Raw genomic sequence first — 22,525 nt, forward strand, 5'->3', positions numbered from 1 at the left:
TACAGACTTCTGTTCAAAGTCTATATTTATTACTGGAGTTGTGCCATTTACTGTACGGAACTGTATATACTGTGTTTTATCAAAATTTAAAGAGAGTCAGTTTGCTGAGAACCACTTAATAATTTTTTTTTAAAAAATATCATTTACAAATACATCACTTAGTTCTTGGTTTTTGGATGTTATTACTATAAAAACCTGGCTTGAATGTAGCTTGCCTGATCAAAGCGCAGAACACTGATACGAATTTCTGCTCTTTGTTGTTTTGTGGTGGGTTCGTATTGACAACCAAGTCTCATCACACGTGATGATGTTTTCCAGAAAAACACTGCCCGCATTTTCCATTTTAATCAAATAGCGGGAGGCGTCCCTATGTCGTTTTCTGGCGTCAAAGTGTGGGGCAAATTTTGCACAAACTTCTCTCTTCTTCATAACATTCTCGATGTCCTTAGAGACGTTCAGTTTATTGCTGCACTTCGATGTGTGCCACAGCAACCTTGACCCACTATGGCCTCACGTCCGCTACTTAAAACTGCCTGCTCACAACTGACTGTTCGAGTGCATATCTGTCGCTTACTGCTGTTAGTTCGAGCTGCTATCGTAGATACTGCGCTGTCGTCGCTTTTACGCCATGAGTAATATCAGTCTCGGACCTGTTTTGACGGTGGATAAAATCTTCGACATTTTATTATGAGTCTGAGCAGTTATTTGTGCTGTCCGAAGTGTTTCTCACGTCTAAAACCAATGTTCCAAAAGCCTTTGATGAGTTAAAAAGACCCATTTTTTGGATAATAGAAGCAAAATGTTTTCTTAGACACCCTATTAATACCACAATGAGTCTATACGTCAATACGAAGATAATCATAAACTTAGACTGGAAAATGAAGGATGAACTTTTAATAAACCAAGGTGCTCGACTAGGCTGCAGTCTATCGTTCACTTGTTTTAATGTATGTACTGACCGCCAAGTTACGAAGAGCAAAGATGTAATACAGTTACGAACTAGCTCGCAATCTTTGTTTACGAATTTTCCAGTAAATTTTATACCCTTTTAAATACATGAATAGCTTTAGCTGCGTTTCATTCTTCAAGTGCAGAATAGTTCTTCCTACACTTATTTAAAACAATAGAGAAAGCAAAATTTTATTAGATTAATAGCTACTCCCGACACGCGTTTCTGTGGCCCAATCAGGTTAAATGGAAGAAAACGTAAAAGAAGATGTAAACGTTTCTAGCACGTGTGGGAATTACCTACACGTCTTAATCTCCTTGTCCCCCTCCCCCCCCCCCCCCCCCTGTCTCCGCTCATGTCCTCTCTTTGTACGTGTCCTTCTGCTTCCCCTTCTGTCCATCATATCCTCTCCCCTTTCTGTGTCCATCTGCTCCTCCCCCTCTCTCTATCTGATCCTGCCCCATTCTCTGTCCACCTCGTCCTTTTCCATCACCATTTCCTCCCTCCCCTAAACCCATGTCCTCATCCTCCCTTCAGCCTCCTCGTTTATTGTATTGCATATTCAGATTCTGTACTAAATTTTTAATCATAAGAAGATACGCCACAAATACAACTTTCCTGTATGTGCACAGTATTGTATTAAAAAACTAAAAACCCGGTTGGGAATATATTGGCTATTTAGCCTCGGCCCATGTATAAACTTTCTCGTATTCGTATGCGCATGCGCATTCACGTAACTTCCCTATGCGCATGTGCATAGTTAGCGGGTCAGGGTTGTAAGTGAGCGACCGTTTGTAGCTGCAGTTTATGGCGGGTCATGGCCCATCGAACATAGGCCGGTGTGAGGTGGAGCGTACACCATTAAGTTAAGTAGTGGTTTTGACTTTGTACATATGTACTGTTTGTGTTTTCCTTTTCTTTTTTGTTTATAAATGTATAGCTATGGTGTTCTTTTAATCATTGACAAAGGTCTTCTTAGGCACTTGCAGGTTTTATTGTTGTTCTGAAGAAGGTGTAGTTGTCTACGCCGAAACCTGGGTTAACACATAACACTAGGTGCTTATTTCGCAATAGAGGCGGGTTATTAGTTTTTTAATACATTAACCAACGATTCCTGACGCGCTGCGATGTTGAAGGTTCTTGCACAGTATTGGTTAGTACGCGGCTTTCGCGGACAGAATGGACAGACACCGGGACTCGAAGCCCGCAACGTGGCCACGTCCCAACACCGGCCACACGACGTTCCCCCACCACCGACGCGTCACCCACATGCGAAGACGTGTGACTGACCCGCTCTCTGAAGAGGTCAGCGGTCCAGAGACTTTACAGTGGTGAAGAACGCTTTGCCTGAAGATAATTCGTACGAAACTCATCAAAACGTTGCATGAGAGAGACACCAGTTCTCGGCTAATCGTCCGAGATCTTAATCATTACATATGACTTCTTCGCATTTCGGGGCCCGCATCTCGTGGTCGTGCGGTAGCGTTCTCGCCTCCCACGCCCGGGTTCCCGGGTTCGATTCCCGGCGGGGTCAGGGATTTTCTCTGCCTCGTGATGGCTGGGTGTTGTGTGCTGTCCTTAGGTTAGTTAGGTTTAAGTAGTTCTAAGTTCTAGGGGACTGATGACCATAGATGTTAAGTCCCATAGTGCTCAGAGCCATTTGAACCATTTCTTCGCATTTCGTTTAAGGGTCATGTACGCAACTGAACAATTTTAGCTACGTTGCAGCCATATCGGATAATGCAGGTCTGATACATTATAGTCTCGTGACACGTTTGTGAGTGTGTAATACATTACCACAACATGTGCCTGAAGACGAAGCCTTTTCCAAATAATGGTTCAAATGGCTCTGAGCTCTATGGGACTTACCTTCCGAGGTCATCAGTCCCCTAGAACTTAGAACTACTTCAGCCTAACTAACCTAAGGACATCACACACATCCACGCCCGAGGCGGGATTCGAACCTGCGACCGTAGCGGTGACGCGGTTCTAGACTGTAGCACCTAGAACCGCTCGGCCACTCCGGCCGGCATGCCTTTTCCTTTTGAAATGTATTCCAATTGCTGATAGTGATAAATCCAACTCACTTGCCATCAAAGTAATAATATAAAGATAAACCAGTTTTACCCTCCGTACTAGGAAATTTAGATGGTTACATGACAGTCATTACCATCTCTATGTAAGCTACACGAATCCATCTTTAGGGATCAACCAGTTTAAGAATCTAGTTTTGAAATCGAATCGTATACGTATGTCACAAGCACCAGTGCTTTTCTCTGGCCTGTCAACCTTTAGATTGAAATATCCAGAAAAACAAATACACTTGCAGGATAATGTGGCTTTAACCACGTTTTAGACAGGAGGATAGTATGAAAGTTTAGTTTACAGAAAAGCAAGTTGCGCATTTCGCAGTGTGCTGGCAAGTTAAACTGTGTGATCTGACGCGTATTTGCAGGTGGCCTTTGTTCGTCATAGCTGGGGTGCCTAGAGAGACTAGCGACAAGACAATGGCCGGCATTCCTGAACGTCGGCATAGTTCCGGAATGACCAGAATTTCGCGAGCCGGAGGAAACTCATGCAGTCGGTTGCTGAAAGAGGAGGAGGCCGCCGAGTTACGGCCTTCTGAGTCCGATTTCCGGGTTAGGGAACAGAAGTGGAAACGTCAAAACTAGCTGCGGCATCGGCCGCTGTCCCGTCAGCCGCGCCTTCAAACAGGCGCGCCGTCAGCTACGCGTTACCTACAGCCGCCACCGCTGCAGAAGGGCGCTGCCTGCCACGAACGATTACGTTGCTGCCAGTGAATTGAAACAATCCCCTCTCCGGAGCTCTAGCGGCGGGTACTCACGTTCGAACACTGATGCACTGACACCACTTTCTTTGTCTGCCAGGTGAATAACGTTTGCAGACTTTCATAATGGCCAGTGTTCGATGTCTTCTGAACAGACGTTGTATTGAAGAATGACACATTTACATCTTTTGTACCTGTATACATTGCCACATTCAGGTCTACTGTTAGCAACTGACGCTACAACAAAGTTATGTATTGTTTATACTATCTAATATCAGATGTAAAATAAGTTAACATCGGAGTTCTCTGTTCATGAACGGCATCTGTTCTTCGCTCCTGTATCCATAAAAGAACCACACAGCGTGCAAAGAAAGGCATAACACTACCCTCCGGTTTTAAATGACGCTAAAGAATTGGGTACAATTTCATTGTTATTAGATGGTAAAACAGAGAGCAAAAAGGAAAAGAGGAACGGTTCACAAATTAACGGACAGTGACAGGCGGAAAAGAAAAGTAATAGAGATAATAGTAAAATCAAAATTAAGCAATATCTTTTGTTGAAATTAGCATTGCAATCATAAAGGAGTACACAGGAAAAATATATATATTGACAGATTTGCAAAAGCTTTTTCCGGGCATAAAGTGTGGTAGATAAGCAAAGTAGGTTGTGTAAGGTTTTAAGTTTGTCTAACTTCATTTTTGCTTTATTATTCAATTAAATGATTTTTGTAACCGTCTGTTTACGGGAAGCATAAAAGGTGATTATCCAGCAGACCTAAGTCTTGTGATTATGTCGATTTTTCCGACGTAATGAATGTTGATGCTGCTCACTGGTATGCAGCCGGATGTCATCGTCCTGACTAAACGACATTTCGACGGTCAACTGGCCGGCATCTTCAGGCCAGACTGCAGGTGCACCCGCAATCTCTCTTGAAGGTGGCAACCGGCTGGACCATTGAAAAACGTGTCGTCAGGAAATTAAATCCAAGCGCATACCCGTGAATGGCATTAATGCGTGATTTGGTCTCATATTGTTGTTCTAGCCTTTGCTGTTTCCTACGGCTAAATACTTCCGCCCTTTTTCGTTACTAGATAAATTTTTGTAATTATTGTGCGAGTGTCTTCAAATTCTCTTTGACCCAAATCACCTCATCGTTGTTCTTCCACGCTTAAAACAGAATTTATCAAATCGGCAGTTTCTTTGAATGCGAACATGTTAGGTTACGCTTTAGCATTACTGATATTGATGTCGAATGAAACAACAAGTTTATTGTCCCCAGTCACTGTTTACTTATTTCCACAATGAATTTCAAAGGATTGAACCTCCATTTGTGTGTATTGTGTTCAAATGTGTGAATTCTTAAGGGACCAAAGTGCTGAAGTCATCAGTCCCTACACTTACACACTACTTAAACTATCTTATGCTAAAAACAACACTTACATCCATGCCCGAGGGAGAACTCGAACCTCCGGCGGGAGGGGCCGCGCAATCTGTGACATGCCGCCTCAACATCGCGGCCACTAGGTGTGGCTTGTGTGTATTAATATACTCTGTATTTTTTGCATTACGACTTTGGGGTAACCTATGCCACTATCTCCAATGGTCGCAGACTCATTTCTCTGTCTCAATACACCATCTATGCACTTTATGTGTGTATTTGTATATGTGATGCCCACTATATGAGTACGTATATGTATAAATATGCGTATGTGTTGTATTTCGTCAGGCAATGGAGATATTGACCACTAGAGATAGCGCAAGAGGATAGCCCAAAATCGTAGAATAACACACACGCAAATCCGCCTGATGATGTAGGTATAAACCTTTGAATAGCATTGTGAAAATAAATAAACTGTGTCTGACAACAGTAAATTTGTTGTTTCATTCGATTCTCACAAATTTCTGCTATATTATTTGCGACACTTTCATGTAATTTTTGCAAGGCGCCTGCTGTGGTATCTGCTTTATAGGCCGCAGTCAGAGTAACCTTGTCGTGGAGTGCACGACGTACTTCCGGATGTGCCATCTCTATTGTACCCGAAACCGAGGCGTCCGTTTCCATCACGGGAAGAATGCGTCAATGAATGTTGGAGCGGTGGCGTACAGCTGTAGACACACACATAGGCACACGAACGTAGAACAGTGACAGATTTACGAGTACAGACAAACAAAGCCTTCCAACGGAAATATATTTGATACGCAATTACTGGAAGGCTTATGAAGTATGTAGTTCAGAGGGTGTGGTGAAGATTGGGATCAACAACATTTCGTGATGTTTGGTTTGTGGGGCGCTCAACTACGCGATCAGCGCCCGTACAAAGTCCCAATTTCTAAACAGTCCAATTTTTCTTCTTCCTTTTTTTACACAGTCCATTCCAACCACTGTCACAACCGATAGAAATGATGATGAAATGATGAGGACAACACAAACACTCAGTCCCCGGGCAGAGAAAATGTTGTATTTGCTACCGGAACGGTCGCGGGGTTGAAGTGACGGAAAGCGCGGCGGGACCCACGGAGCAGCCCACGAACAACAACACAACGGGAGAGGACGGACACTACCAACGAAGGACAGAACGAACAACAACATGATCGAAACAACGGAGTCACAACGAAACATAACAACCACGTCCACTCGTACAGAGAACAAGGAAGTAAGTAAGCTGTCTAACGCGAGGCGGTGTGTCCACAGACGTACGCAAATTAGACTCGCTGGCTGAGTTTTTTTTTCTTTATTGGGATTTTACACCTTATACAAAAGATGGACTGGCAGCGGCAACATTACGCCGCTCTTCAGCCACAGGCAGGACAAAGAGAAACAATGAAGACACAGAATAACGTAACATAACGGTGGCCAAAGTAATTAAAAAGCACGAAGCCGTTCACAGGCGTAGAAAAACAACACTGTACACGAACACTGATGATTGAGATGACACACGTGAACGCTGGAGCGTGGGCGGCGAAAACACTGAAGCACAAACACGACGGCACACACACAAAACCGATGGCGATGATCTCCGGCGCGTGAATGTTCACGTAACGTGTGCGAGTCCGGGGACCTGCCAATCTGGCTGAGATTTTTTTTTCTTTATTGAGTTTCTATTCCCCCCGAAGGGGATGGGCTGGCAGCAGCTTAGTATGCCGCTCATCAGCCTACAGACTTTGTTTTAAAAAGGTGAAGATAATATATAATAAAAAAACAGGCGATTATTTAAAAAAAACTGGCGATTTTTGGCTGAGTGAGAGGCAGGCGCTTAAATGCTCTATCGGGGGCGCAGCTATTGGCCGCTGGAACCACGTGTTCCACTGCGGCGCCCTTACTATACATGCGGACCAGGAGGCGCGCGCCGCCACAGCTTACGGCGCGATGGTGCAGAGACCTCTACGGGTCTTCGACGTCCATGACGTCTGGCAGGGATTCAAATTCCGCGGTGTGCGGTACCAGAGAAAATCCTCAGCCTGGCTGGATATCAAACCCGGGATCCCGGGATCCAGAGGCAGCAACGCTAGGCACTAGACCACGAGCTGCGGACTAACAATATTTAAGAACAGCATTTCTTCGAGCCTGTATCTGCGTACTACACAGATGATGCAACAGTTTTCATGGATCTTGTGCTTTTTCTGTAGGATACTATGTTTACACCTGGTTATGCTTAGCTTTCTCTTGTGGTCTGGTCGCTCATACACTCTTGCTTTGACTGCTGTGTAGGTGTGTTGGTGGAGTTTCGTTATGTGTGAGTGGTTGTGTATGTGTGTGCCGTAGTGCTGCTGTTTTGAAATGATAATTAAATCAAGACCCTAAGCTGTCGACGCTCGTTGATATACATGAAAGGGGACAGTTGAAGATGTGTGCCCCGACCGGGACTCGAACCCAGGATCTGCTGCTTACATGGCAGACGCTCTATCCATTTAGGCCACCGAGGACACAGAGGATAGCGCAACTGCAGGGATTTATCCCTTGCACGCTCCCCGTGAGACCCACATTCCCAACTTAATGTCCACACACTACATTCGTAGTGCACCTGCCCATCTTCATATATGTTGCTGTTTTGGCCGGCTAACAGTGTTTATATTTTGGGCCTCTTTGTAATGGTAGTGGTGCTGTGGCGATGTCTTCCGTATCCCCTCCGTACTCTAGAATGTGGCATCCATAAGTTGTCATTAGTTTCTGATTTCAATGGGTTCTATCCTGGTTAGTGCATGTATATATCATCACTTCGGGTCACGAGATGTATTTTTGTGATGCTGAGCAACAAACGCCGTTCCTTCACGTAAATTCTTTTAGTGTATGGTTTTGGTATTCCTGCCAGACGCATTAGCATACTCAAAAATCGGGTGTATGAATGTTTTGTACGTGTGTATTTCTGTCCAAGTGGAGCAGCCGTGGAAGCGGCACGGCGGTTGCTTTATTAATTTTTACCGAAGCATGTATTTTTTGAGAATATGTAGTAGGTATGTGCGCCAGTCCATATATATTTATCTGGGCACAACAGAAGGTACTTTCGGACGTTTTGTATCCTGAGTGAGGTATCCCAGAGATTTGGATGTACTTCTGTTTCCTACTATTGATGCCTTTGGGTTTTTAGAAGAAATAGGATTTTTCTAGTTTTAGGGAGGGTTGGACGAATTCGACATTTCAACATCCAATCTCCAAGATTTCGTAGGTATTTCTGCACTTTTATATGTGCGCTTTGCACTATCAGTGCTGTGTAGCAATACGCCGTGTCATCTGTATACGCACACAGTTTACTGTCTATTGAGGCTTGTGAAACTTCGGAGTACAGGAGAAAAGGGAGAGTGGAGGGGGAGATGGCCTAACAGCACCTTCGGTGATGTTTGTCAAAGGGGTGAAGCGTTTCTATGTTTTCTCCCAGTGGCTTGCACCCTGTACATTCGATCTGTTATTAGTTTTTGTGCAGTGTGCCTCAGATTGATGGGTACGCCGAACCTTAGCAACTGGAGTAAGTCATTGTGCCCTCGTTTGTCCAGGAACACGGCAACTGAGCAGCGTCCTGTATTGATGCCTTTTGGGCCATCAATGATTAGCTTCAATAGTGGGTCGCTGCTGTCTGAGTCAGTTAGTGGTTTGCTAGTTTTGGGAATACGATTGTTTTGCTTCTTTCGCGGGCAGGCGGGACAGTCTCGGTCATCAGGCAGTAGTTAAATACAGGTGACTGTAACAGAATGAGTGAGTGGGAGGGTGCCTCGCATAAGCGTATGTGATTTCGCATTCTGTTGTCGGCCTCTTTAGTGAGGTTTCGTCCTCGATTTCGGCTGCTGGGATAGCTATGGATGCAGCTAACTCTGCCTGTACATGATTTCTGAAGACGTTCATAAATATTCAGTCTTCTAGGAATCTACATCTGTATCTACATACACCTCTTGCAGCACTCGTTCGAATACATCGTCTTTTTCTTTGACTTCTGTGGTTCATTCGTCAGGATAACTGCTTCGTTTGTCGCATTTTTTGCCATGGAGAGGTTTTGAGGGAGCGCCAGAACTTTAGTCTTCTTTGTAGAGTTTTTGGCATTTATTCTTCATACCGAGCGAGGTGGCGCAGTGGTTAGCACACTGGACTCGCATTCGGGAGGACGACGGTTCAATCCCGCGTCCGGCCATCCTGATTTAGGTTTTCCGTGATTTCCCTAAATCGCTCCAGGTAAATACCGGGATGGTTCCTTTGAAAGGGCACGGCCGACTTCCTTCCCTGTCCTTCCCTAATCCGATGAGACCGATGACCTCGCTGTTTGGTCTCTTCCCCCAAACAATCCAATCCAATTTATTCTTCCACTGGAGGAGTTACGCATTTTATTCGTAAATTCTGCCCTTTCTCTTTAACTTTCAGGTTTTGGTTGTTACTGTGCTCTACTTCTGTGCATGGTAGCCCCTTACCCCTAATATGGGTTAGCGCGGTGCATGAGATTATCGGCTTCTACTCGTCTACCCTTATTTGGAGGTTAATCTCGTCACCGATCGTCTTATTGTAGTTCCTAGTTTTTCAGTGACTACTTTTAAATCTTCATATTCGGTTACCGCGATGAGACTGCAGGCTCTGTACGTATTGTTTCATCGCATCGATTTAAGTTTACATCCGCGTATTTACGTGTTGTGCATCTCAGGGCATAGGTATAGGGAGAGGATGATGGGATGGTGGAGGGTATACAGGCTGCTGCTGCTCCTATTCTGAATATGGGGTTGCGGCATTTTATCACGTAGGCCGTTGCTTGGCAGCATATAGTCGGGAGTGAATTATTCTTGGTGACAATGAACGTTGGTTGATCCGCTGGGAGACGCACAATCGGATCCGTTGTCAGCAATTCGATCAGTCCTTATCATTTGTTGTTGTCTACAGTGTTACCAAGCGTACTGTGCCTTCATTAAGCTCTGTCACGACGCTCAACCTCCTAAACTAGGAACCTTACACGTATGTTGTTCCCTGGGTGTTGTAGAGGCAGGCGGGTCTGATTGTTTCGCAAGGCCACACCGTAATTTGTATTGTCATTGGTTCGACGGCTGTGAATTCCGTGGGGATTACGATATTTATGATTTATTTAGCATGCTACCTTCATTAAGTGATACTATCCGTATAGATTAAGAGCAGCACCTGTACTGCTACGAAGGATAAGTCTAGGAATTTTATCATGGAAATCTAAGGGGATGGAGACCATGGCAGAATGCAAATTAGGGCGAACTGGCAATGAAGCAGAGCGCTGCGAGAAAAAAAAAATGGTTCAAATAGCTCTGAGCACTATGGGACTTAACTTCTGAGGTCATCAGTCCCCTAGAACTTAGAACTACTTAAACCTAACTAACCTAAGGACATCACACACATCCATGCCCGAGGCAGGATTCGAACCTGCGACCGTAGCGGTCGCGCGGTTCCAGACTGTAGCGCTGCGAGAAGATTAGATGTGAATGGAGATTCCGAACTCGGTGCTAAATGTACATATGTTCATCAGGTCGCCTCTCAGTTCATTGCTGAGGTACGTGAACATATATAATACAGCGTGGTCCATTTAATTTTATTGACATAGGTTTATCTGAAGCGGTACTGTGAGTACGCTCCTGGAACGCAAATGATGCCTCAGTTGAATAAATCCCAGTTGAGTTACCAGCTGATTGCTACAATACAATACGGTGAGACACGAGTCTTTCCTCCCTTGTTATGTCAAAAACCCGAGTGGTGGATGTGTAGAAAGGAACTAAGTGTTTTGTTTCAATAATTTTCGCTATGTGTCACACATGCTCGTCCTGTCTGTGTCTTTCCAGTATGTATGAGGGCATGTTATGAGAATGTGATGGCTTTGGAAAGGTGGACGTCTATTTCTAAGATGGTCAATAGATGCAGTAGGCTTCTCGAAATAGAACAGGTGAAACTAAACACAAGAATTGCTTGATACTTCAGAAACATCGTTTCTGTGGAGTGTAGAGGGCGGAGGTTGGCCTTCAGCCAGTAGCAACTTGGCATTTCGAACAACGGCTATGGTGGCCTGTCGGTAGCGTGACTTGTGGACCGGTAGCCGAGGAGAGGACGCACTGTCGAGGAGCTCCGTCTGGAATATGTAACATGTACTAAAATGCAGTTTTTCAACACAGATACAGTTCACAATCTATTACTTAAGTTTGGGGTGGCTACCGAAGTATGTAGTGATGTCGTAATCGTGATAATTTTGACGGAATAGAGAACTTAGTGAGTGTTAGCTGTAACGGTTTTGTTCTTGCGTGAACCATCAGCTCCTTACGCTATGGTACAACTGTAGTGGCCACAGCTTCTCTCATTTAGTTAAAAAATAGAAATATTAATTCCCCTATATGGCTTTGTGGGGCAAAATTAATTTTTGGGGTAGTTTACTTTCTGACATAGACACTGGCTCATGTTCCCGCCATTTCAATGTGCCACCCTCGGTGCTAGAAACGAAGACTTATGACTATGAAAGAACAGTTGTTCAAATGTGTGTGAGATATTATGGGACTTAACTGCTAAGGTCATCAGTCCCTAAGCTTACACATTACTTAACCTAAATTATCCTAAGGGCAAACACACACACCCATGCCCGAGAGAGGACTCGAACCTCTGCCGCGACCAGCCAACAGTCCATGACTGCAGCGCCCGAGACCGCTCGGCTAATCCCGCGCTGCGAAAGAACAGTAAATGCTTGCTAATAGTATTAGAACTCGGATCGCGTTATTTTTGAAAAATAATATTGCGCATTCTGGTGATTTTCTTTGTGTCTTATATTCGCACCACGTGTGCGTCAGCCCCTAGCAGCCATATTTGTCCTTCATAAAGGGAGGTATGTTCTGGTGCCGTTAATCATACTTTCCCTATGTTTTCATTGTACTAACGTCAAGGTAATAGTACAATGCCTCATAACTCCTGCAGTGACGTTTATTGAAAGTCTACGTAATTCTGAGGTGATCTTGTGAATATTAAGGTACAGTGGCTCTTGCTGTTGTTGTGATCTTCAGTCCAGAGACTGATTTGATACAGCTCTGCATGATACTCTGTCCTATGCAAGCCTCTTCATCTCTGAGTAACTACTGCAATCTACATCCTTCTTTCTGAATCTGCTTAGTGTATTCACCTCTCAGTCTCCGATTTTTATCCTTCACGTTTCCCTCCAATACTAAATTGGTGATCCCTTGATGCCTCAGAATGTGTCCTACCAACCGATCCATTCTTCTAGCCAAGTTGTGCCACAAATTCCTCTTTCCCCAAATTCTATTCAATACCTCCTCATTAGTTACATGGTCTACCTATCTAATCTTCAACATTGTTCCGTAGCACCACATTTCTAAAGCTTCTATTCTCTTCTTGTCTAAACTATTTATCGTCCATGTTTCACTTTCATACATTGCTACACTTCATACAAATACTTACAGTGGCTATGATGTTTGAAAGAGCCATATTCCTGCTTATCATATCCGCACTCCCTTTATTTGTTATGTTTCGTATGTAATCCTGTGTTATTTACCATAATCTCGGTGTGATAACGACCTCCAGCCGCCGTCCCTTGCAGCTGCTTGGCCGATTTTGTTAAAAGTTTCCATCCATAGAATATGGCTTCAACCGTTCCCGTCAGAGCTCATGTGATCAGTTAAGATTAATATTAATATTACTATTAACTGACCGAAATCCTCACTTTGGTTCGACTCACTAGCGCATTCGAATATCGTGTGATAAGGCATCTGTGTGTGGTCTTCCCAGTTCCGTACTATCACTTTTTGATTTAATTTATATATTAGTGGCACTTTGCGTAGTGCCTCGCTGTGTACTTAGCATGTCGATGCATGGAAATGATGTGCCCTAGTGTGTGATAGTTAATTCCCTTCGGCCTCCCTATAGTGTGACATTTAATAAGTTAATGGTACTAGACCAATTCGAAAGTTCAGTACGTATCAGTACCAATAACAGTGTAGTGTAGACCAATGATTCAAGAGTATGTCCAATTATGCAATCTGAATTCATAATAAAATTTCAGTCACGTAAAATCAGTGTCGGAATTTCAGACAATTACCTCTTCTATCCCAAATGATTTTAATCAAGGTCAAATTCATAATTATAAAAGAGTAAAACCCCAGTGTGAATATGAGCGTAGTCCTGCCTGATGCTAGCGGTTACCGCCACCATTACACCGTGCGTTCCTTTTGTGTGTGTCACATTATCTGTTGCATTCACTAGTATTTTGTCAATAATTAAAAATCAGGGTCATTGTTAATAATCGCATGACGAAATACTCACGCACACTCGACGATAAGAATACAGTACCATACTAGAAAATGAGCACCGAAAAAGCAAACAAGCAGCACTGGCACACACAAAAACGACGGTTGCCGCCCATAATTATAAGCCAACTCACTAATGTATCACCACACACAATTGTTGTTTACTAACATTTGAACGTAACATGTCTGCATAACTGGTGAAAAACTGTAACAATGCCTGTAATGCGACGTGTTATGGTAACTGCAGCGCGTCAAAAGTCAATAAGAGGGAATAAATAGTGGAACGATATAACAAGTAAATAATCGTATTTAGAAATATTTTTCCAGTGTGCAGTGCTTCGCTCTTATGCCCCTTTTTCCGTTGTTCAATAACAGGGTATTAACCAGAGAAGACAGGGAAAGATCTGTGGTTTGTACGTGAGTAGCAGCGAGATTTCGTTCCTCAATATGTTTGAAACGAGTTCATTATTCACTAGGTAGTAATACGTAGCATGAAGTCACTCCAGTTCGTATATCTTCATTTCATAACACTAGGAAACATACGTTTGTTTCGGTGGGCTCAAATTTCTAAATAATTATGAAGACTTACATCTAATTTATTATTTGTAATATACTTATGTTTATGAAATTCATCCATTTGCTTGAGGTAATAGCCTTAGTTGAGGCCTGCTCAATAGCTTGTTTAGAGCAGGCATTTGGGTGAGCATCAGAAATACTGACTGGATAACTACGATTTGAAAAAGTTCTGGACATTAATTAATTTGAAAGGTATTTTATTAATTTAAATAAATAGTACTCTCGCTGTGGCAGTGCCACAAAGCCAAATCTGTCTTACAACGTACGGTAGATTGTCCTTATCAAGCCAGAGTTGTTGAACACGTATTGCTATGACAAGCAAACACGTATTGGTAAACGTCTTTTTCTCATAAATTTGAATAATTACTTGCACGTGGCATATATGAGATATACTTGTATTTAATGTTTCGCAGTAACAGTAAAATTGGCGGCACACATTCAGGGTGGTAAAAGATGTACGGCGCCAGTTTACGTTATCACAGTCAAGGAAGTCAGATTAGACCTCACAAGCAGCACAGAACTTGTCTACTAATGTGAAACATTTCAGTGGGAAAATCAAGGCTGATTTGTCTCTTCACGAGGGACGTCGTCATTATGCTGGATGACGTAGATGCTGGAAAGATATTTGAGACTGCTGCGATCAACTTCTCAAAATGTGTTCAAACAAAACCGTATGCGTTCTCTTAGTGTATTCAGCTTTATGTTTCAGTATGTGTAATAAATGAATACAAAATATTTATAATTTCACACTCTAGTACCACGCTCGTTGACGTCCGACAGATTATAAGCTGGATCTATGTGTTGTACGACTCATTTTAAGGGACCTGATAAATCAAACAAATGTTGAAATTCTCTTAAAACTGAAGTACGCGAGTCAGTGTTGGCGCAAGCTGGATACTCTTAGTAAAAATGTTCCAACCCGATGTAACTTGGATCCAAGCAAACTTGGTAACAAAATATTGTATGATAAAGCATTCTGAGGTTTCCTGACAGGATTTTTTATAATACTTTTTCGGAAGTACATACTGTCGATGCTCAAAATGTCTGCAATAACACCTGGAAAATTATGAGGAGAGTGTTGGCCATAGTTTGAGGCAATAATTACATAGCATAAATTCTGTAAATTGTTACGACGTACTTTCAGTTCAAGAATATCACTGCATCTCAAGTAGTGTCATTACATTCGATTTTACCACGTACCCTGGCAGTGAAATACAATACGAAATCAAATGTCCGTAGCATTCCTAGAAGTGGAACATACGCTTTCTTATTCGTTATTCTGGGAACGCGCTGAATTGCGTTTCCATTGACATTCACATTCATTCACTTGGAGGTTTTAAAGTGCAAGCTTATGCCCCCTTCTTCCTGTATTCCTGGAAGCTGCATTACATCCTGGTAAGCTGCTGGAAGAAGAGAAATAATTGGCTTTTAGTAAGAAGTGAATAGCTTCCAATACCTTCGAAGAACGCAACCAGAAATCACGGAAAAGAACACGCCATTAAGTCGCGAAAGAGCACATATAAAGCACTCCATTCCGAAACGAGGACAAATGCAGCTATCGAACGCTATTCTTCGCAGAACTACGTGGACCTCCCCGAGCGGAAAATCAGACACATGGAAGAACTATGATAATTTCATGTGCGTCTGTTGCTTTACCTATTTCTTACAAGTGATCAAAGATACCTTTCGTGCACGTACCTCACATGTTTAACAACAATATTAGTTTCTACATTCGTTACCTCATTCAGAACTGAACCCAAGAAACATTTTTCAGTCCAGGTAGCTTGCATAAATCTTCATGGCGTAGTGTAAGTCGAGCAAGGAAACGCAGAGAAAATGCAGGGACAGAGCCATCAAATGAAAGCTTCATTTACAAGTGCTACATAGCTACATACCTTGTTCGGACTTGTAAGCCAAGACAGATTGGGACAGATACAAGACGCCCAGCCGGCCGCGGTGGTCTCGCGGTTCTAGGCGCGCAGTCCGGAACCGTGCGCCTGCTAGGTCGCAGGTTCGAATCCTGCCTCGGGCATGGATGTGTGTGATGTCCTTAGGTTAGTTAGGTTTAAGTAGTTCTAAGTTCTAGGGGACTGTTGACCTCAGATGTTAAGTCGCATAGTGCTCGGAGCCATTTTTTTTAGACGCCCACATCGTGTACATACCCGACCCTTTTTGCGTTGATGTCTGTATCTACATATATTTAGCTTATCCGTTACGGATATTTTAGAATCCGTGACTGTTAATGAATGTAAATACATAAAAATGTAACCAGTCGCTTTTTTGAATAGTTATTGATTTTTCCGTGAACCGGGTTTCGAACCTTATCAGTTTCATCTTGAGATGGTCTTCTGGAAGTGATATCAGTATTTCTGTGGTCTTAATGTCGACTTTAATACATCTAAACAAGAACAAATTACGTCTCTGAGCAAAGTAGGCCTATGCCGTATCTTCTTCTCATGATCTTTGTCACAGGCAACAGTTGTACAACACATGCTGGATGGTGGCAAAGTTTCGCTGTCACAGTGTAAATGAATACGGATTGTGTAAAAGTGTGTGAAGCGATGTATGAACTGGCCGGCTGGAGTGGCCGATCGGTTTCAGGTGCCTCAGTCTGGAACCGCGCGACCGCTACGGTCGGAGGTTCGAATCCTGCTTCGGGCATGGATGTGTGTGATGTCCTTAGGTTAGTTAGGTTTAAGTAGTTCTGAGTTCTAGGGGACTGATGATCTCAGATGTTAAGTCCCATAGTGCTCAGAGCCATTTAAACCATTTCATGTATCAACGGACCATCAAAATGGAAGCAGACAGATGGACACTAACGGAAAAAAGCCGCTCATACCGTCGCACTAAGTACAAAACTATATTTTGCATGGGTGTGTGTGTTGAGTTTAGCATAAGTTAGTTTAAGTAGGGTGTAAGTCTAGGGTCCGATGACCTTAGCTGTTTGGTCCCTTAGGAAGTCACACACATTTGAACAGGTTTTGGATCCATATCTACAGATAAAAGATAGTAATGACGATACATTACAGCGTGTTCCATCTTCTTGTCACACAGCCAGCACTTAACAGTAAGCTAGAAATAGTGATGTAACTTCCAGAAAACCATCTGAAGATGAACCTCAAGAGGTTCAAAAACCGGTTCGTGGACTAATACGTAACTATTCAAAAAACCGACTGGTTGCAGTTTTATGTATAGTACATCTATACTAGGCAAGTCACCTTACCAGTGACTCTTTCTCCTTTTCGTGTTCCTCTCACGTATGGTTCGCGGGAACAACGGTTGTTGGTAAACCTCAGTGTTGACTCGAATCTCTAATTTTATCTTCATAGTCTTTCTGCAATACATACGTAGCAGGAAGAAATATATTTGTTGACTCTTCTAGAAACTTACGCTCTCAGTATTTTGTAAGTAAACGCATTAGAGTATGATGTTTAATCGTGACGCTTTAGTGCTAACTAAATTAACCTGTAACGAAACATGCTGCTTTTCTTTGGTCCACCTCTGTTCCCTCTGTCAATCCTATTTGGTACAGATCCCAGACTGAAAGAGCATCGACACGAAAATTATCGATATTTCAATACATCGATTAAGAAATTTAAATTTTGTCAAAGTCAGAGAAACGATTAACAGACGTTTAAAAACTGGCAGAAACTATATTATGTCCAACACTGATCAATACAAGACACACGATGTACTGTAGAATCACTTACTTGCAAATAAATTAATTAAGAAAACCAATAATCATCACCAGTAGACTTTACCAGAATTCTTTTTTTAATACATCCCCTGCAGATGTAATTGGTTTGGAAACTCAAATCAACTTGAAATCGAACCAAACACTGTTATTAAAACATTAACTCTTTTGGCACACAATCACAGATACACATCTAACTGTGTCAGGACCGTGTCCCACTATGAACTGACACTGTGTCCAGTTCACCTACGTACATCTACATCTACATCCATACTCCGCAAGCCACCTGACGGTGTGTGGCGGAGGGTACCCTGAGCACCTCTATCGGTTCTCCCTTCTATTCCAGTCTCGTATTGTTAGTGGAAAGAAGGATTGTCGGTATGCTTCTGTTTGGGCTCTAATCTCTCTGATTTTATCCTCATGGTCTCATCGCGAGATGTACGTAGGAGGGAGCAATATACTGCTTGACTCTTCGGTGAAGGTAGGTTCTCGAAACTTTAACAAAAGCCCGTACCGAACTACTGAGCGTCTCTCCTGCAGAGTCTTCCACTGGAGTTTATATATCATCTCCGTAACGCTTTCGCGATTACTAAATGCTCCTGTAACGAAGAGCGCTGCTCTTCGTTGGATCTTCCCTATCTCTTCTATTAACCCTATCTGGTACGGATCCCACACTGCTGAGCAGTATTCAAGCAGTGGGCGAACAAGTGTACTGTAACCTACTTCCTTTGTTTTCGGATTGCATTTCCTTAGGATTCTTCCAATGAATCTCAGTCTGGCATCTGCTTTACCGACGATCAACTTTATATGATCATTCCATTTTAAATCACTCCTAATGCGTACTCCCAGATAATTTATGGAAATAACTGCTTCCAGTTGCTGACCTGCTATTTTGTAGCTAAATAATATGGGATCTATCTTTCTATGTATTCGCAGCACATTACACTTGTCTACATTGAGATTCAATTGCCATTCCCTGCACCATGCGTGAATTCGCTGCAGATCCTCCTGCATTTCAGTACAATTTTTCATTGTTACAACCTCTCGATACACCACAGCATCATCTGCAAAAAGTCTCAGTGAACTTCCGCTGTCATCCACAGGGTCATTTATGTATATTGTGAATAGCAACGGTCCTATGACACTCCCCTGCGGCACACCTGAAATCACTCTTACTTCGGAAGACTTCTCTCCATTGAGAATGACATGCTGCGTTCTGTTATCTAGGAACTCTTAAATCCGATCACACAATTGGTCTGATAGTCCATATGCTCTTACTTTGTTCATTAAACTACTGTGGGGAACTGTATCGAACGCCTTGCAGAAGTCAAGAAACACGGCATCTACTTGTGAACCCGTGTCTATGGCCCTCTGAGTCTCGTGGACGAATAGTGCGAGCTGGGTTTTTCACGACCGTCTTTATCGAAACCCATGCTGATTCCTACAGAGTAGATTTCTAATCTCCGGAAAAGTCATTATACTCGAACATAATACGTGCTCCAAAATTCTACAACTGATCGACGTTAGAGATATAGGTCTATAGTTCTGCACATCTGTTCGACGTCCCTTTTTGAAAACGGGGATGTCCTGTGCCCTTTTCCAATCCTTTGGAACGCTACGCTCTTCTAGAGACCTACGGTACACCGCTGCAAGTAGGGGGGCAAGTTCCTTCGCGTATTCTGTGTAAAATCGAACTGGTATCCCATCAGGTCCCGCGGCCTTTCCTCTTTTGAGCGATTTTAATTGTTTCTCTATCCCTCTGTCGTTTATTCCGATATCTACCATTTTGTCATCTGTACGACAAACTAGAGAAGGAACTACAGTGCAGTCTTCCTCTGTGAAACAGCTTTGGAGAAAGACATTTAGTATTTCGGCCTTTAGTTTGTCATCCTCTGTTTCAGTACCATTTTGGTCACAGAGTGTCTGGACATTTTGTTTTGATCCACATACTGTTTTGACTTAAGACCAAAAGTTCTTAGGATTTTCTGCCAAGTCAGTACATAGAACTTTACTTTCGAATTCATTGAACGCCTCTCGCATAGCCGTCCACCTCACACTACATTTCGCTTCGCGTAATTTTTGTTTGTCTGCAAGGCTTTGGCTATGTTTATGTTTGCTGTGAAGTTCCCTTTGCTTCCGCAGCAGTTTTCTAACTCGGTTGTTGTACCGCGGTAGCTCTTTTCCATCCCTTACTATCTCGCTTGGCACATACTCATCTAACGCATATTGTACGATGCTTTTGAACTTTGTCCACTGATCCTCACACTATCTGTACTTGAGACAAAACTTTTGTGTTGAGTTGTGAGGTACTCTGTAATGTGCTTTTTGTCACTTTTGCTAAACAGAAAAATCTTCCTACCTTTTTTAATATTTCTATTTACGGCTGAAACCATCGATGCAGTAACCGCTTTATGATCGCTGATTCCCTGTTCTGCGTTAACTGTTTCAAATAGTTCGGGTCTGTTTGTCACCTGAAGGTCTAATATGTTATCGCCACGAGTCGGTTCTCTGTTTAACTGCTCAAGGTAGTTTTCAGATAAAGCACTTAAAAAAATTTCATTGGATTCTTTGTCCCTGCCACCCGTTATGAACGTTTGAGTCTCCCAGTCTATATCCGGCAAATTAAAATCTCCACCCAGAACTATAACATGGTGGGGAAATCTACTCGAAATATTTTCCAAATTATCCTTCAGGTGCTCAGCCACGACAGCTGCTGAGCCAGGGGGCCTATAGAGACATCCAATTACCATGCCTGAGCCTGCTTTAACCGTGACCTTCACCCAAATCATTTCACATTTCGGATCTCCGTCAATTTCCTTCGATACTATTGCACTTCTTATCGCTATAAACACGCCTCCACCTTCACTGTCCAGCCTGTTTCTGCGGTATACATTCCAATCTTGAGTTTAGGATTTCATTACTGTTTACGTCTGGTTTCAGCCAACTTTCTGTCCCTAGTACTATATGGGCGTTGTGATCGTTTATTAATGAGAGCATTTCTGGGACCTTTCTATAGACGCTCCTGCAGTTTACTATTAGCACATTAATATTGTTATTCCCTGTTGCATTTTGCCTACTTCTACCTTGCCTCGTCTCAGGAGGCGTCTTGTCGGGCCTAGGGAGGGAATTCTCTAATCTAAAAAAAACCCATGTGCACTCCACACGTACTCCGCTACCCTTGTAGCCGCTTCCGGCGTGTAGTGCACGCCTGACCTATTCAGAGGGACCCTACATTTCTCCACCCGATAGCGGAGGTCGAGAAATTTGCACCCCAGATCGTCGCAGAATCGTCTGAGCCTCTGGTTTAAGCCTTCCACTCGGCTCCAAGCCAGAGGACCGCGATCGATTCTGGGAACGATACTACAAATAGTTAGCTCTGATTCCCCCCGCGAGCGAGGCTTTCCGCCTTCACCAATTCCGCCAACCGCTTGTACGAACTGAGGATGACCTCTGAACCCAGACGGCAGGAGTCATTGGTGCCGACATGAGCAACAATTTGCAGTCGGGTGCACCCAGTGCTCTCTATCGCCGCCGGCAGGGCCTCCTCCATATCTCGGATGAGACCCCTCGGCAAGCAGAGTGAACACTGGCCTTCTTCCCCGACCTTTCCGCTGTTTCCCTTAGGGGCTCCATCATCCGCCTAACGTTGGAACTCCCAGTAACTAATAAACCCCTCCCCCCGTGTGCCTGCTCGGACCTTGCTGAAGGAGCAGCCACATGTCCACTCACAGGCAGAGCGGGCGATGCCACACGGCCAGCCTCCACATTGACCATCCGCCTCGTGCGCCGCGAACGCCGCTGAACCCGCCATTCCCCTTGGGGAGAGGGTGGCCCAACCGCGCCCGGTACCCGTGAAGATGTCTCGACAGCAGGGACTGTACGTCAGGTCGCGACGGCAGCTAACAATACAGAGCACATGAATAACTGAAGACGTAGCTGGTAGGTGGGCGTCAGTTTGCGTCATTCTTCGGTGGATGTTCAAGGTACTGCGTGAATGGCTTCGCCGTACAATCAATAGATGGCCTGCACCTTGTCATATTCTACAATGAGTTGCGCCTTTCTTGGGAGTAATGATCGTGCCAGACGAGCCTGACAAATGAAGAGTCAGCAGTAGAGAGATTGCTATCGAGAGAAGTCACTGCTTCCTGGGACTGAAACACTATTAATACGTGTTCTGAGCGTGAAATATTGTACTTACCATAAACACTTCGAGCAATAGAGGCCACTTTCTACTAAATACCAGTGAAGTAATGTGTGTGATTTTTGTGTCAATTGCACGTTACTTCTACAGGGTGTCTACCTTTACTTGATCATGGCAGTCAGGGAGTAGGAGAAGCACACAGTCTGCCACGTAGAAAGGAGCAGGGAGTGACCATTTCCATCACTCTTATACAGTGCTGCCATGAAATGTGTGCATTTTGCAGCTTGTACCTGTCATTTGCCGCGGTAGAAATGACACACAGAATTAACAAGCTTTCATGAACACACAGTACAGATACATTCATGTCCAAACCAACTGCTCATTTGTAGTACTGAATATGAAATTAAATTAAGCTCATTGTATGACATAGTGTCAGATTGAAAATATTACTAGTAGTTACAATAGGAAAGCAATCTGCTGATGAGAACTACAGTGCTTATGAATCAAGAAAAGACAGACAATAAAAATATCGCTTCCATTATTCAACATTAAATATCGCTTAATCGATATACCCATAATTTAAGTATCGGCAGCATATGTCACTATTGCTCCCCCCATTCAGAAATCCATGATGTCTTCTGTTCTTTAGA

General features: G+C 43.4%; 1 protein-coding gene across 1 annotated transcript in view; it reads left to right on the forward strand.

Moving 5' to 3' along the window:
• LOC124805061 (carbonic anhydrase-related protein 10-like) overlaps positions 1 to 22,525 on the forward strand; it is a 392,918-nt gene that overhangs the window by 37,044 nt on the left and 333,349 nt on the right. The gene's annotated exons all lie outside the window — the stretch shown is intronic.

The sequence above is a fragment of the Schistocerca piceifrons genome, chromosome 7 (assembly GCF_021461385.2).
Source record: "Schistocerca piceifrons isolate TAMUIC-IGC-003096 chromosome 7, iqSchPice1.1, whole genome shotgun sequence".
Lineage (NCBI taxonomy): Eukaryota > Metazoa > Arthropoda > Insecta > Orthoptera > Acrididae > Schistocerca > Schistocerca piceifrons.